We start from the raw sequence: 17089 nt of genomic DNA, 5'->3' as shown, positions 1-17089 counted from the left end.
ATGCAGCAAGCAAGGTCTTTGTTCGCAGGGATTTTAGGGGCCAGTGAACAAGCACCATGAGATACAACAAAGATGGGGAATGAACTAACCTTGGCTGATGAAGTGAGGGGGACTGGGGACCGCTTCAGGTGACCATGAAATCTGTGAAAAGTGTCGTTTAAGCTGAGACCTACTTGAATGAAAAGTAGAGATAAAATCCAGGGAAAGGGGATTCCAGGAAGAAGTAATAGCAAATAATAGAGAGAAGGATAAATATTTTCACCCCTTTCAAGACTGGGACATCGAGAAATTCTGTATAGAAGAAGGAAAAAGCGTATTCCTGACTGATCCTGAAATCCAGAAGGAGTTAGGTGTTTGAAATTTGGAAGAAATCATCTTTCTGGCAATTCCTTACAATTGTCAAGCAACAACCAATAATTTTCACTACCTTCCTCCCACTAGTTAGAAAGTGATAAACTGTCATTAATCTTGAAAGTTCATAGAATGCACAGCAGATTCTAACTATTGAAAAAAAATGAATATCCAAAAGTGGGATGAACTAAGATATTGTCCAAATTCAGAGAATCTATTTTATACAGTGATAATTCCTTTGAATTTTACAATAGCCATTCTATGCTTTTTGTTTTTACGTGAGGCTTTAGTATGGATCAATATTGGGCAACACCAGGTCTCTACAATGAGTGAGTTGCCAATTCATTAGTAAAAAGGAAGGTTTTAAGGATCTGGGTTGAGAAGAGAGCTTGGAATTTTAACTAGATGTGCCTTTTCCACCAAGTTGAGGGGAATGATAGCAGGTGTAGTAAAGAAGCATGCATTTTAATAGAAACCTTTTTAAAAATCATGCTTTTGGTTTATAAAATCTGTCAATTAGCAGCTAGAAATAGACAATAAAATTTCTTCTTTGAGCTGTATTATTGATTTCATTACAGAACCTCCCTCCTTCATTGAATCACCATTTTATTGACAGCACACAAATCATACTTGGGCTGTTTTTTTCTCTTTGTATTCTAAAATAAATCTTAGATGATGAAACTTGGGTTTTGTAGACATTTTTAAACTATAATAAATTGCAAAAGCTATGCACAGTACCCACCCCCACAGCCCAAAAGCAAGATTTTGGTAATATGCTTGCCACTGTCACATTAAAACAAAATTCAAAATGCATTGCATAACTCAATCAACAAACACCGTGCTTCATTTGGAAGGATCTGAAGCTGTATTTCTCCCCCTAAATTACAGTATTTTCAGCTAGACCTCGTGGTTAGCAGCTTAAGTTAATTCTGCCATGTGTTGGCCATACGTAAATGCATGGACTTTATATTACAAACTCAGCTGCAGTTTAAATTATTGGGTAAACTCTTTTCATGGAGCTCCAACACAACAAAATCCACAACAAAAATAGCAGACCAGCTGCCCAAGCTACCAGGAGAGACCCTCATTAGATGTCATTTGCATTCCATTAACCACCAAGCAGTGGGTCAGTCATTGCCTGTCAGATGTTCAACTCATTCTTTTGTGTTAATTAGCAGAGAAAGAAGGAGTTAATGAAGATCTTGTGGTCTGTGATGACTCATCTGGTTGTTTGAGCCGAATCACCACTCTGGGCCACTTCATTGGACCCAGCTCAGGCTGTTCAGAGCAGGAGAGGGAGGCTGCTGAGGGGCATTCTCAGGGGCCTTTGGCGTGGTGGGCTTTGTTAGCTCAAGATTAGAAGGAGTTAATTGCTTCAAGATTGCTGGGAGATTAGGTTACTGGGTGGGATGTATCTATGTAAGCATATGTCAGCGCTAGTTAGAAGATAGGAGACGCTTATTTTAATAAACTTATGAAAAGAAGAATTAATTTGTCATTACATTGGAAGTCTTATTTTATTAACTTAATTTGAAAATGTAAAGCTGTCTGAAATGTGGTTTTTCACTCACTTTCCTTCTGAATATGTATGAATCACAGATTAGTTGATGTGTAACACTGGTCATTTCAGACCTTTTTCCTGGACATTTTCCCCCAAGTCAGTTGGCTGATGGTGTCTGACTCCAGGGGAGTGGGCTGGTTACCATAAGCCCTGGGTTCTCTCTCAGTAGTGAGATGCTTGTGGCCTCTGGGAGACTCTTGGGCAGTTCTGCCAAGAGAAGGGAAGAACCTGCTTCTGTCTGCCTTGCTTCCTCCCCTCTGAGTACTATTCATATACAAATGCTGTTTGTATTTGGGGCCCATGAACAGGATGGAGCAGGGACTATGGGAGAAACCCCAAGAACCCTTTTCTGAACTAGAGCTACCAAAGGTGTTTTCTAAATGCTCAGTTTACATTTCATGTTTGAAGCAAATGACCTAGCAAGGCAGGCTGTTCCAAATTGTCCTCATCTCCCATATTCCTATAGGAGAATATAGAAGAAGGAGGCTTGTTTATTCAACATTTATTATGTGCCAGGGACTGTCCTTATTATGCTTTTAAATCTTTACAACAAACATACAATAAAGACTCTTAATATGTCCATTTTTCAGGTGTAGAAACTGAGGCACAGGGAGGTTCAGTAACTTGCCCAAGGGGACACAGTAAGAAGTGTCAGCCATCCACCCCAGAGCCCTCCATCCCCACTAGACCCTGTGTGTCTGTGACATAATTGAGGAAGCTTGGCTGTTTGACATCAGGAAGGGTGGGTGATGATGGTGGTGACTCAGAGAGCTCATTCTCTGTCTAAATAGGGCAGGGGCTATCCTAGCAAAATATGGTCAGGTCGGGGGAATGTGGGCCCAGTGTCACAAAAGCTTCTCAGGTTTTCAGTGTTATCTCCCCAAAGAGGTTAAAAGCCTGAAGTTTTGTGCTTGCTTTGGCAGCACATATACAAAAATTGGAACAATACAGAGATTAGCATGGCCCCTGCCCAAGGATTCCATGCAAATTTGTGAAGTGTTCCATATTTTTAGAAAAAGAAACTGTCAGCAGCCCTTACTGTTCTGCAGCCACTGCAGGTGATGCCCAGGCAAGCAGTGTCTGGAGTGGACCTCCAGCAGTCCTATAGCAGAGGGGCCTGTTAGAAGGAAAACTAAAAAACAGAAAGAAATAACTTCATCATCAACAAAAGGACATCCACTCAATCCCCATCTGAAAGTCACCAACTACAAAGACCACAGGTAGATAAACCCACAAAGATGAAAAGAAACCAGTGCAAAAGGATGAAAACACCCAAAACCAGAACACCTCTCCTTCTCCAAGGGATCACAACTCCTCACGAGCAAGGGAACAAGGCTGGATGGAGAATGACTGTGATGAATTGACAGAAACAGGCTTCAGACAGTAGGTAATAACAAACTTCTCTGAGCTAAAAGATCATGTTCTAACCCAATGCAAAGAAACTAAGAACCTTGAAAAAAGGTTTGATGAAATGCTATTGAGAATAAACAGCTTAGGGAAGAATATAAATGAATTGATGGAGCTGAAAAACACAACACAAAAACTCTGCGAAGCATATATAAGTTTCAATAGCTGAATCGACCAAGCAAAAGAAAGGATACCAGAGATTGAAGATCAACTCAATGAAATAAAACAAGAAGGCAAGATCAGATTAAAAAAGAGTAAAAAGAAATGAACAAAGCCTCCAAGAAATATGGTATTACGTGAACAGACCCAATCTGTGTTTGATAGGTGTACCTGACTGTGACAGAGAGAATGAATCCAAGCTGGAAAACACTCTTAAAGATATTATCCAGGAGAACTTTCCCAACTGAGCAAGGCAGACCAATATTCAAGTCCAGGAAATATGGAGAACACCACAAAGATATTCCTCAAGAAGAGCAACCCCAAGGCACATAATCATCAGATTCACCAGGATTGAAATGAAGGAAAAAAATGCTAAGGGCAGCCAGAGAGAAAGGTCAGGTTACCCACAAAGGGAAGCCCATCAGACTCACAGCAGATCTCTCAGCAGAAACCCTGCAAGCCAGAAGAGAGTGGGAGCCAATATTCAACATCCTTAAAGAAAAGAACTTTCCACCTAGAGTTTTATATCCAGCCAAATGAAGCTTCATAAGCGAAGGAGAAATAAAATCCTTTACAAACAAGCAATTTCTCAGAGATTTCATCCTACCAGGCCTGACTTACAAGAGCTCCTGAAAGAAGCACTAAATGTAGAAAGGAACAACCATTACCAGCCACTCCAAAAATGTACCAAATGGTAAAGATCATCGATACAATGAAGAAACTGCATCAACTAATGGTCAAAATAATCAGCTACTATTAAAAAAGGCAGAATCAAATTTATACATAACAATATTAACCTTAAATGTAAATGGGCTAAATACCCCAATCAAAAGACACAGACTGGCAAGCTGGAGAAAAAGTTAAAAAACATCGGTGTGCTGTATCCAGGAAATCCATCTCACTTGCAAGGATACACATAGGCTCAAAATAAAAGGATGGAGGAAGATTTACCAAGCAAATGGAGAGCAAAAAAAAAAAGCAGGAGTTGCAATCCTAGTCTCTGATAAAATAGACTTAAACCAACAAAGATCAAAAGAGACAAAGAAGAGCATTACATGATGGTAAAAGGATCAATGCAACAAGAAGAGCTAATGATTCTAAGTATATACACACCCAATATGGGAGCACCCAGAAACATAAAGCAAGTTCTTAATGTATGTAAAGTCTACAAAGAGACTTAGACTCCCACACAGCAATAGTGGGAGACTTTAACACTCCACTCTCAATATTAGACAGATCAACAGATCTGAAAATTAGCAAGGATACCTAGGACTTGAACTCTGACCCAGACCAAGCAAACCTAATAGACATTTACAGAACTCTCCACCCCAAATCCACATATACATTCTTCTCAGCACTACATCACACCTACTCTAAAACTGACCACATAATTGGAAGTAAATCCCTCCTCAGCAAATGCAAAAGAATGGAAATCATAGCAGTCTCTCAGACCACAGTGCAATGAAATTAGAACTCAGGATTAAGACACTAACTCAAAATCGATCAACTTCATGAAAACTGAACAACCAGCTCTTGAATGTTGACTAGATAAATAATGAAATGAAGGCAGAAATAAAGATGTTCTTCGAAACCAACGAGAACAAAGACAAAACATACCAGAATCTCTGGGACACATTTAAAGCAGTGTCTAGAGGAAAATTTATAGTAATAAATGCCCACATGAGAAGAAAGGAAAGACCTAATATCAACATCCTAACATCAAAATTGAAAGAGCTAGAGGAGCAAGATCAAAAAAACTCAAAAGCTAGCAGAAGACAAGAAATAACTAAGATCAGAGCAGAACTGAAGGAGACAGAGACATAAAAAACCCTTCAAAAAATCAATAAATCCAGGAGCTGGTTTTTTTAAAAGATCAGCAAAATAGACCACTAGCCAAATTAATAAAAAAGAAAAGAGAGAAGAATCAAATAGATGCAATAAAAAAACGATAAAGGGGATATCACCACTGATTCCACAGAAATACAAACTACAATCAGAGATTACTACAAACAATTTTATGCACATAAACCAGTAAACCTGGAAGAAATGGATAAATTCCTGGAAACTTGCATCCTCCCAAGCCTAAACCAGGAAGAAATTGAAACCCTGAATAGACCAATAACAAGTGCTGAAGTTGAGGCAGCAATTAATAGCCTAACAACCAAAAGAAGCCCAGGTCCAGATGAGTTCACAGCTGAATTCTACCAGACATACAAAGAGGAGCTGATACCATTTCTTCTGAAACTACTTCAAACAATCCAAAAAGAGGAAATCCTTCCCAAATCATTTTATCAGACCAACATAATCCTGATACCAAAACCCAGCAGAGACTCAACGAAAAAAGAAAATTTTAAGCCGATATCCATGATGAACACAGATGCAGAAATCTTCAATAGATTCAATGCGATCCCCATCAAGCTACCTATGACCCTCTTCACAGAACTGGAAAAAAGCACCTTAAATTTCGCATGGAACCAAAAGAGAGCCTGCATAGCCAAGACCATTCTAAGCAAAAAGAACAAAGCTGGAGGCATCACACTACCTGACTTCAAACTACACTACAAGGCTACAGTAATCAAAACAGCATTGTACTGGTACCAAAACAGAGATACAGACCAATGGAACAGAACAGAGGCCTTGGAGGAAATGCCACACATCTGCAACCATCTGATCTTTGACAACCCTGACAAAAACAAACAGTGGGGAAAGGATTCCCTGTAGAATAAATGGTGCTGGGATAACTGGCTAGCCATGTGCAGAAAGCAGAAACTGGACCCCTTTCTGACACCTTACACTAAAATTTATTCCAGATGGATTAAAGAATTAAACATAAGAACTAACACCATAAAACCCAAAAAGAAAACCTAGGCAAAACCATGCACGTCATAGGCATAGGCAAGGACTTCATGACTAAAATACCAGAAGCACTGTCAGCAAAAGCCAAAATAGACAAATGGGATCTAATTAAACTCCAGAGCTTCTGTACAGCAAAAGAAACAATCATTGGAGTGAACTGGCAACCAACAGAATGGGAAAAAAATTTGCAATCTACCTATCTGACAAAGGTCAATATCCAGAATCTACAAAGAACTAAAGCTAATTTACAACAAAAAACAAACAAACCTATCCAAAAATGGGCAAAGGATATGAATAGACACTTTTCAAAAGAAGATATATATGAGGCCAACAAACATACGAAAAAATACTCATCATCAGTGGTCATTAGAGAAATGCAAATCAAAACCACATTGAGATACCATCTCATGCCAGTTAAAATGGCGATCATTAAAAAATCTGGAGATAGCAGATGCTGGAGAGGATGTGGAGAAATAGGAACATTTTTACACTGCTGGTGGGAGTGTAAGTTAGTTCAACCATTGTGGAAGATGGTGTGGCAATTCCTCAAGGACCTAGAAATAGAAATTCCATTTGACCCAGCAATCCCATTACTGGGTATATATCCAAAGGATTATAAATCATTCTATTATAAAGACACATGTTCACGAATGTTCATTGCAGCACTGTTTACAATAGCGAAGACCTGGAACCAACCCAAATGCCCATCAATGATAGATTGGATAGGGAAAATGTGGCACATATACACCATGGAATATTATGCAGCCATAAAAAAGGATGAGTTTTTGTCCTTTGTAGGGACATGGATGAATCTGGGAACCATCATTCTCAGAAAACTGGCACAAGAATAGAAAAACAAACACTGCATGTTCTCACTCATAGGCAGGTGTTGAATGATGAGATCACATGGACACAGGGGGAGCATCACACACTAGGGTCTGTTGGGGGGGAATAGGGGAGGGATGGTGGGGGATAGGGAGTTGGAGAGGGATAACATGAGGAGAAATGCCAGATATAGGTGACAGGGGGATAGAGGCAGCAAACCACATTGCCAAGTATGTACCTATGCAACAATCCTGCATGTTCTACACATTCTATACATGTATCCCAGAACCTAAAGTGCAATTATATATATATATATACTCAAAGTTTTAAATAAAATCTCCAGATTTAAAAATATTTTTCTAAATAAAAAAAAGTACTGTTCAGGTCAAACAAGAAACTTCTGTGGAGGGTGAAAAGCACTTTGAGATAAGTTTTTCCCCCAGAGTGCCTTGCATGTAGGTACTCAGTACTAACAGTCAAATACATCAGTGAATCCAGAAATGGGTCCCTGGTCCCATCAACACATGAAACCACTGAGTTATAGAGCGTCACCATCCAGTGACTTCAACTCCCCATACAAAAAATCGCTTTATCAGATCAGGCAAATGACCCATCCCCAACCTGACCTTTCTTGTGGAAGGCAGAATGTTGGGATTATGGTGATTATAATTTCAGCAGAAAAAATTTGAACCCTCTTACTGGACTGCTTATTGGGTCCCCTTTCCTGACTGGGGTTAATATGAATTGGGCCAAAAATAATCTTTAAAATATTTAACAACCATATAGCCACAGAAGTGGTAACACCTGACTCAGCGGGGCCTCTGAGACCCTGCCACAATACGGCAGCCCCTCCGCTTGGCCAGTGCCCCAACATTCTGTTGTTAAATATTTTTAACATCACCTCTCCAAAACAGTTCTAAATGCAAAGAGAAAAGAAGGTGCATGATAATGACTCCAGGGCCCTTTCTTGTCATTTTAACTAAAGTTATGGCTCAAATTTTGAGAATCCTGTGATAAGGATGTATAAGTATTGTTGAATTTTGTGAACACTATAAAGTGGAAATTTTAATATTATCATGATCCTGTTTCGCAGTTGAGGAAACTGGGTTACTTCTCAAGATGACACAGCTGGTGCATGATGCAGTTGGGACAAAACCAACCTCACTGCCTACAAAGCCCAAGCAAGCCCCTGTGCAGCTTTTTTTGTAAAAGGCCAGACCTGTGGGACTTGGGGTCTCTGTTGCAACTGCACACCTCTGCTGTTGTAGTACAAAAACAGTGATGAGCAATATGTAAACAATTAGGCCTGGCTGTGTCCTCATAAAACTTTATTTATTTTTTTTGTTTGTGTTTTTTTGAGACAGGAGCCTCGCTCTGTTGCCCAGGCTAGAGTGCAATGGTGCAATCATGACTCACTGTAGCCTCTACCTCCCAGGTTCAAGTTATTCTCCCACTTCAGCCTCCCAAGTAGCTGGGACCACGGGTATGTGCCACCATGCCCAGCTAATTTTATTATTTGTAGAGATAAGGTCTTGCTATCTGGCCCAGGCTGGTCTTGAACTTTTGGCCTCAAGCAACCCTCTTGTCTCAGCCTCCCAAGCTGCTGGGATTACAGCCGTGAGCCACTGCACCTGGCCTCAAACTTTATTTTTAAAAGCAGATAGTAGGCTGTATTTGGCCCACAGATCACATTTTGTCAAGCCTTGCACAAGGCCATATTATTTCTCAATGGTTGAAGAAATTACACCTGCTTAACCCCTCACCCTCCAGTGCCTTCAGCTTACCACAGGACTGTTCTAGAGTAGGTTGAATTGTGACTTTTCTGTGCTTCTTTCCAAATTGTTAAACTTTCCCACATGGTCCTACATAAAGTCCTCACTCTGTCCTCATCAGAAACGCATGCCAGGGAATGATGCTTTTTGTCGTATTGGATAATACCACTGGGCATGTGCTGTTAGAAACCTCCAAACTCAACGTGTGGTCCGTGGACCAATAGCATCAGCATCGCCTGGGAGCTAGCTAGAGAGGCAGCCCCAGGCTGTATTAGCCTGCTTTTAACAAGATTCCAGGTGATTCATGTGCACGTTGAAGTTTGAGAAGCACTGGTATAAAGAAAATTTAAAAATTGAACCTGCTGTGGCTTATTTGAATTTGGTTCCAAGTATGATACATGGTATGTGACAATGAGAGTCCTTTTTTTTTTTTTTGAGACAAGGTTTTGCTCTGTCACCCCAGCTGGAGTGCACTGGTGCAATGACAGCTCCCTGCAGCCTCAACCTTCCCAGGCTCAGGTGATTCTCCCACCTTAGCCTCCCTAGTAGAGGGGACTACTATCACTTCTGGCTAATTTTTGTATTTTTTGTAGAGATGGGGTCTCTCTATGTTGCTCAAGCTGGTTTTGAATTCCTGGGCTCAAGCTATTCACCTGCCTCAGCCTCCCAAAATGCCAGGATTACAGGTGTGAATCACTGTGTCCAACCAAGAGTACTTTTAATAAGCTACAAATGGAAGTTACTCAGTAGAGAATTCCCTTAACACCATTAATAAGAGAACTGTTTCTGTTGGGTTACTGAAAAGGATACCTGCTATTGCCAATTCCTGATGCTATGTTAACTAAGGTTTTTTTCAGGAACTACATCAAAATGGGCCAACTCTCTGGCTATATGGGACCCCTGCTATGATTGCACTTTGTTCAAAATGGGCCCCTTCAAATATCAAGGAGAACCTGAGGCTGAGCTCCATGTCAGCTGGTGTCTGTTGTCCAGGTGGATGAGTTGAGCACAGTATGGCAGCTGGGCCATCCCTGGGGACCTGCCTTATGATGGGCAGATCCATGACCAAGGGGGTGAAGGGAAGTGGAAGTGACCCTTATACCTCGGGGTGAGAAAGGAAGCTGCCTTTTAGAAAGAAACACATTATTTTTCTGGTCAGTTTGTTTCAGGGGGATTTTGTGAATCACATGATCTTGACTATATTGTACAAAAACTGCAAAATCAAAATTGGTCTGAACTACAGTCCTTGCAAGGGATTGGGATTAATTTAAATCCCTCCCTCCCTCCCTCCCTCCCTCCCTCCCTCCCTCCCTCCCTCCCTCCCTCCCTTCCTTCCTTCTTTCCTTCCTTCCTTCCTGAAATTCCTTCAGGGTTTGAATCTACACAGCTCCTAGCCAGACGCTAGTGCCCAAGATCACTCATCTTTCTCCATCAAGAGACTCTCTGAAGCTCTCATCAAGTCCATGTGTGGTAGGCAGCTGTGAGCAATGGCAACTTGCAGAAGGGATTATTAAATCAAGAGTTAACCTGGGCTTGGACTAAACCTCACATCTGGCTGCTCTGGGAGAGCTACACAGGCTTTCTAAAACCTGCTTGCCTGGTGTGTTCCAACTCAGACAAAAATAGAGCATTTACTAGTGTCAAAATTGCCTTTTCTTCATATTGGCAATATATTAAAAAATTTCAATTATCTCCTTAGCCTGCAGTCAAAAGGTTAGCAGAGGTGGAATGCAAGCTCTCTGTGTTAAAAAAGAAAGAAAGAAACAAACAAACAAACAAGAAAAATGAGTAGGAAAAGGAAAGACTGAGACAGCTGTCCACCAACAGAGAGGAAACATCCTGGAGGCTCCAAGACAGGGAATGCTGGCTGCTCATTTGCAAATGAATTCACTGGAAAGAGCAAATGTGGACATTGTGAACAGATATTTCCTTTTCTTTTTGAATTAGATAATAGGTCTCCTGGCAATTAAAATGTTCAAGTCAAGTTTAATTGCTTTCCCATAAAATAACTGGCCCTGGACGTCGTTTCTGAGATTCATTGATTTGTAAAGGACCATAAAATAAAATCATTGAGAGGTTAAGAGTCAGGGACTGAAGAGAGGTAGCATGTTATTTGCCACTTGAGGGAAGAGAATTGGCTTCCAGAATATTATTTATTTCCTCACTTCTTGACCTTTGTCAAAGAGGCAGAGCCCAAAGGTTATCAGAGGCTGAAAATAAATGATGCATGCATTTATTTGCCTGCAAACAACCATGGCTAAAGTGCAGGATGAGTTCTGACAAAGTCACCATCCCCTCCTCAGACACACCTGTTTTCATGGACCATTTTGCTAAAGTTCTAGCGTCACTGTTGCTTGGCTTGTAGAGTCCTTGAAACAAAATTCTTGAAATAAAATTGGTGTTTTTCACCTCCTTCCCCTAAAAATAAATCACTTCGTCTAAGCAAACTAAGGAGGAACATTGTTTGAGGACACTGGCTGCTTTCTTCAGAAAACTCATTCATTTATGGAGATATATTTTCTGCCCACAATCCATGGAGAGCTCTGGGGATACACAGTTGGTTAAGATAGTCCCTGCTTTTGAGGAAGCCACAGCCGCGTGGGGTGGAGAGACAAACACATAAACATTGATTTATTTATTCAATTAGACATCTATTTATTAGATGTCTTCTAAGTGCTACTCCCTGGACAGGCAAGTTATAACATCGGTAGTGTGGTTATTCTAGTGCACTGAGACGTATGTTTCTTGTCTATTACAGGGAGCACAGAGAAGGAAGCAAGGAAGGGAATTCAATGTTTTGGAGGAGGTGACATGTTGCTGAAGCAGATGTTCAGGAAAAATGAGAGTCAACCAGGTAGGGAGGGGAGGAAGGGACCTCCAAGTAATAGGAATGTCAGGGGAAAAGCACAAAAGCAAGAACCAGTGGAGATCACTCAGGATAATATAGACATGTCACAATTTTTGAACCATAAATTACAAAGCAGAGGATGGGGAAGATGTTTCTGAGGCATTAGGGAAGCCTTAGTCCCCAAAGCTTCCCTGAGCCTGCTGTCTTCAGGCATGTGACTTACCTGATGCCTGGTAGCCCTCACCACATGTATGATTGTGCTTTTATTTCCATGATTCGGTGGTAAATATTTGTCTCCTCCATCAGCACAGGTCACGCACATGCTCACATTATATACCCAAGGCCTTCCACAGTACCCAGAAGGTAGTAAATGCTCAATAAATAATGCTGACCAAAGAAATGAGACGGTGATCAAAAACCAGGCAAAACAAAACTATTTAAAGGGTTAAGCAAAGGAGTCACGTGGTGAGATTTGTGTTTTAGTAGATCATTTTGGCCATGACGTGGAGAGAGGAAGCAAGGGGCCCAGATGGGGAGTGGGACAGTGGCTGCAAATAGATGGTGGTGACCAGAAGCAGAGTCGTAGGAAGGGAGGAGCTGACAGAGGAAAGGACGTGTTTGAAAACTATCTTGGTGGCAAAATCACAGGACTTAAGTCGACGATTAACTACATGGAGTTACGAAGGTGGAGGCATCTGCAATGACTCCTAGGCTTGCAATTTGGGTAACTAAATGGATGATGGTGTCAATCGTGAAAACAAGACCCAAAGCACTGGCAAAGCAACAGCTTAGTTTTCAACAAGTTGAGTTGTAAGGAGCCTACAGGAGAAGCAGGTTGGGCCGACAGCTGAGTCTTGGGGAATTGGCTGGACCTGAGAGAAATACTGAGAGAAACTAGAGTTGACCGTGGCTCACGGTGGCCAAGGAAACACTCTCCGTTCCAGCCTGCTGTTGGCTTTTCTTCTTGTGTTCTGCAAGTTGTGTGATCTTCCATGGGCCTCATGGTCCTCTTCACCCAAATCCTGTGGGATGGAATCAGCTAATCTACAGGGCATGTGCCTCCAGCTCTCACAACCACTCTGTAAGGTAGGTACTCCACTATAGCCATTTTAAAGATGAGGAAACTGAGGCTGTGGGAGGCTGAGGGACTTCCCATGACATGCAGCTAATACGTGGTAGAGACAGGATTCAAGGCCCTTTCTTTCTGACTTCAGAGTCCAGGTTCTGTACCTCTGACATCTTAAATGCTCAACACTCAGTTTATAGGCTGTCTGTAGGCTATGATGGTATGAGCTGGAGGGCTCCGTTCATCCCCACTAAGTACTAAAAGCACTGGCTGTCTCCTTTTGGTCCCCGGGCTGGAGCACTTGCCCATTACAGCAGCCCTGATCCGCTGGCCCAGCGTCTGCTGTCTCAGTGTGCTGTGCAAGCTGTGGTGATGAGCAGATCCATGTTGAATTCCTCTTCTAGTCTAAGCTAAAAGTAGATTTTTTCCCCATTTAGAAAAATGTGAATGTTGTGTTGCTTTCTGTGAAAAACTGGTACATTTCCCTGACCTCCCCACCCTTCACCCCTTTGCAGGAGCTCCTGAGGGGGTTTAGTTCACCTGCTTCAGGATCTCGTCTACGTGAACTCCACTGTTTGTCCCAAGTGGCAAGACAAGATGTTGGGAAGAGCTTTGTGAGCAGTTCAAGTGGTGGTCAAGTGATTTTTAAAAATGTTTACTTGCTAGCAGTACAATCTACATTAATCAAATCATTCCTGTCTATAATGCATTTTATACAAAAGCTGTTAGATAAATTTTCTCCAAAATTGGAGGGTATATATTGGGTAGTAAAATAAAAACATTGTGGTATACAAAAAAAATTTTTCTGGTTCCTGAGGTGGTCTCAGATGAAGACACCCGAAGTTATCTTCCAGAGCACCAGAAACGGCCATCTGCACCAGGGTGTCCGCGTGGCCCATAGGGCCATATCAGATACATTAAAATGATGTGGATAAAAAAACCAACAGGGTGTTCAAATATTAGCTGAAAGCAGAAGGTCGTGAGGACACACGCTCCGTAGGTGGAAATTCACAGCTTCTCATATGGGCAATTCTCTCTATAGCAGCTTCCAGGGTACAGAGAAACAGGATTTCTTGATGTATTTAGTGATGGTCAGTGATTCTTCTAAGCAAACAGTGGATGGGAAAGACAGCTGGCTACTATAGTAAGTTTTTACTTTACTATGGAAGATGCTATTTTTAGGTTTCATCATAAGGAGCAGTGTTGCTCCTTCAGGCTACATGATTGGAGTAGCTGTATATAATGTCTAGGTCCTGAGGGATGATTGACAGAGCATCATGTTAGGTCTTCCCATCACCCCTTTTCCTGGCTTTGTGACTGTGAGTACAAACATTAACCTCTAGAACGCTTCACCACGTTTTATTCTTAGGGTCACCATATTAAATGCATTTGTTTAGTCCCAGGGCTGGCTCTAAAGTCATACACAGAGTTTCCTCCCTGAAATTAGATAAAAATCTCTCACTTCCCATTGAAGCAACATGCCAGAAACTCAGAACGGATGGTCCAGATTTAGGGGAAAGCTGATTATTCATGGTGACTGCCTGGCAGCATCATGAATTGGTAATGAGGATGCCACTATCACAGAGGGATCAAGCCCAAAGCCCGGGATAGCTATGAAATACAGTATTGTGTTTACACACTGTAACCTCATCCCTCAGAAGTGAATGAAAAAGCAAGGCTTCAAATGTTGCTGCAGCTGAGAATTCCTCTCTCCCAGCAGCACCCTGGCTCACACTGGCTATCTGAGGAGCGATGAGGTGGGGCAGGAGGGAGAGACAGACCAACCAAAAGACTGCAAAGCAAGCTCTAGTGAAACCAGACTGTTAACATCTTAGGAACTTTATGGCATAACGAATATGCAGTTGAAATCATTCTCTGATTATATATGTTAGATTCCTAAATATCTTGATCATGTTTTTTGCTAAAGATATTCTGATGGTGGATCTGTGTATGATTTACATAAATGATGCATTTGCATAAATTAAATTAACAAACATAAATACATGCATATAAAATGCTGATACCACTTACTACACTCATAAAAATAAATTATGAGGGATAACATGTGATAGGCCATGCGGTTTCTGGGCAATCCTCGCATGTTCCTGATACATGCTTGGCATTTTGCTACCAGAAGAAGGCGGAAACTCCAGCTCAAGCATTTCTGAAGGTGTGGTTCTCCCAGGGAAGCTATGGAACAGACTTTTGGAAGGAGATGATGTTTTAAATGGTTAAAAACTCAGTTTTGTGTAGTGACATGAAGAGTAGAGCCAGATTACCTGAGTTCAAATCCTGACCATCATTAAATCAATGTGAAGTTTAGGTCAAGTCACTTAATCTAGGGTTCTCATCTATAAACTGGGGATAGTAACAGTAACAGCCTAGAAAGTTTGTTTTCAGAATGAAATGAGTTAAGCTCATGAAAGAACTTGAAAGAGTACCTGACATATGCAAAATGGGCAATAAATATTTGCTCTGTTCATATTGCTGTCATGTTGTCACTTGACATGTTGGAAAAATCATTTCCCAAGGCCACATAGCCTCCTACCTACTCTCTCTATCTCTTGACTAGTGATGCTCAAACGAGTCTTTGAAGCCCTGGGATGAGAGAAGAAACATTCCCGAGGATCATGCCCTTTACCAATATTCAAATCACCGTCTAAATTGGGTGGCTAGGAGGTGACCGTCCAGGGTGTATAGATCTAAGCATGGCCTGCAAATGATCAGCATTGCATCAGAGGCCCCAGTAGGCTGGTCTGGCTGGTGGATTACATGGAGAGGACCACTGCTAATAGGTAGGTGACTCCAGTTCTAATCAGACTAGGAATGGGGCAAGAGGAGGCAGGAGAACTCAGTGCCCAGCCAAGCTCAGTTTTTGTCCCAACACAGCCAGACACTTCACATCAGCCAGCAGCTACTGATGACGTTTGCATCTGAGGCTGGATACTGAATCCCAGAAGGTTTTGCTATAAACACAAAAGATTCACCAGTGAGTTACCACTACCTTCCTTGCCCATACCAATGGAAATGTTTACTTCTGTGAAGGAAATTATTTTATTTTTCTTTTCTAAATTAAGCTAGACTTTATTCAAAAAAGTTATTTTTTTAACCAATTCTCAGAGATCAAATTACTCAGTCTTTTTATTGATTTGTGAGTCACTGGGAAAAATAGTCTCCAGACTTTTCCTACTGAGGCTGGACCAATCAAAATATCCACTTCTGTTCACTAGCTGTTCTTCAGACCACAGAGCACCTTCAGATGTTTATAAACCAACCTGGAATCTCTCTCAGGCTTCTTTCCCATTTGAGAAACCCAGTTCCCACAGTGCCCTGATTGATTAGGGGAGGTTTCCATGGAGCCTTGCTGGGACCATAATCCCAGATGTGGGGTCTGAGGGCACCGAAAGGCCCTCTGCCCTGCAATGATCACACTTGCTTTGCAATTTTGCCTCACACTGGCCTGGTTGGACTATCCCAGAGGACAGTATACATGTTTCTGGGGTCAGAACGATAATTACCATAATAGCAGCTATCAGTAATCCAGCCCTTTCTGTGGGTCAGGCCATATGCTTTACATATGCTATCTCAACCATCCTGGGAGGTAGCTTTGCATCTTTGTGTTAGTAAAAATGGAATGCTGAGATGAAAGGCTGAGGTCCTATCCCTGAGTAATGCACCATTTGCATTAATGGGAAAGTCTAACTAAACTCAGTGGGCCCATTCATGTCCATCCACATTGGTCCTTAGTGTCTGGCCAGGGAACCAATCACAGAATGTCCTAATCTCCCCAAGGTCACCCTGATATCCTAAAGTCCTATTGTCCCCATCCCCCGTCCCCCAGAATCTCCATCAGAAATTCTGTCAGGGTACTCTTAAGATTGTGACACAGCTTCCCACCTCTGTAGAATGGCAACCTTGAGTTCCCGCCCAGCATATTCAGAGGATTATTGCAAAGATCAAATTAGATCATGAGTGTGAGAAGCACCAGCACCACTGCTTGTTATTGGTATTTTCTTCCCACTGGGACAGATACCCTTTCAGGCTTACATCTGAACAACTATTTAGTGGAAACTTACACACAGGAAGAAAAGAACACATGATAGAGACTACTGCTTGAATTCTTCTAATTCCAGATTTCCAGCCCTAACCTTTCTCATAAGCTCTAGACCCAAATACTCAACTGCAAAGCCCCAGGTTGAAATGAATGACTTTGGCAATGAAGACTCATGTTGAAGGAGCACTAA

The 17089-nt window shown here is 41.6% G+C and overlaps 1 non-coding gene across 1 annotated transcript; it reads left to right on the top strand.

The window, feature by feature from the left end:
• Positions 1 to 2819: 2819 nt before the first annotated feature.
• Positions 2820 to 2923, top strand: LOC118146502 (U6 spliceosomal RNA). Its single transcript, XR_004732362.1, has one exon. It is a non-coding gene; the product is annotated as a U6 spliceosomal RNA (small nuclear RNA).
• The last annotated feature ends 14166 nt before the right edge of the window (positions 2924 to 17089 follow it).

The sequence above is a fragment of the Callithrix jacchus genome, chromosome 12 (assembly GCF_049354715.1).
Source record: "Callithrix jacchus isolate 240 chromosome 12, calJac240_pri, whole genome shotgun sequence".
Taxonomy (NCBI): domain Eukaryota; kingdom Metazoa; phylum Chordata; class Mammalia; order Primates; family Cebidae; genus Callithrix; species Callithrix jacchus.
This window is presented reverse-complemented; position numbering and strand designations above follow the sequence as displayed.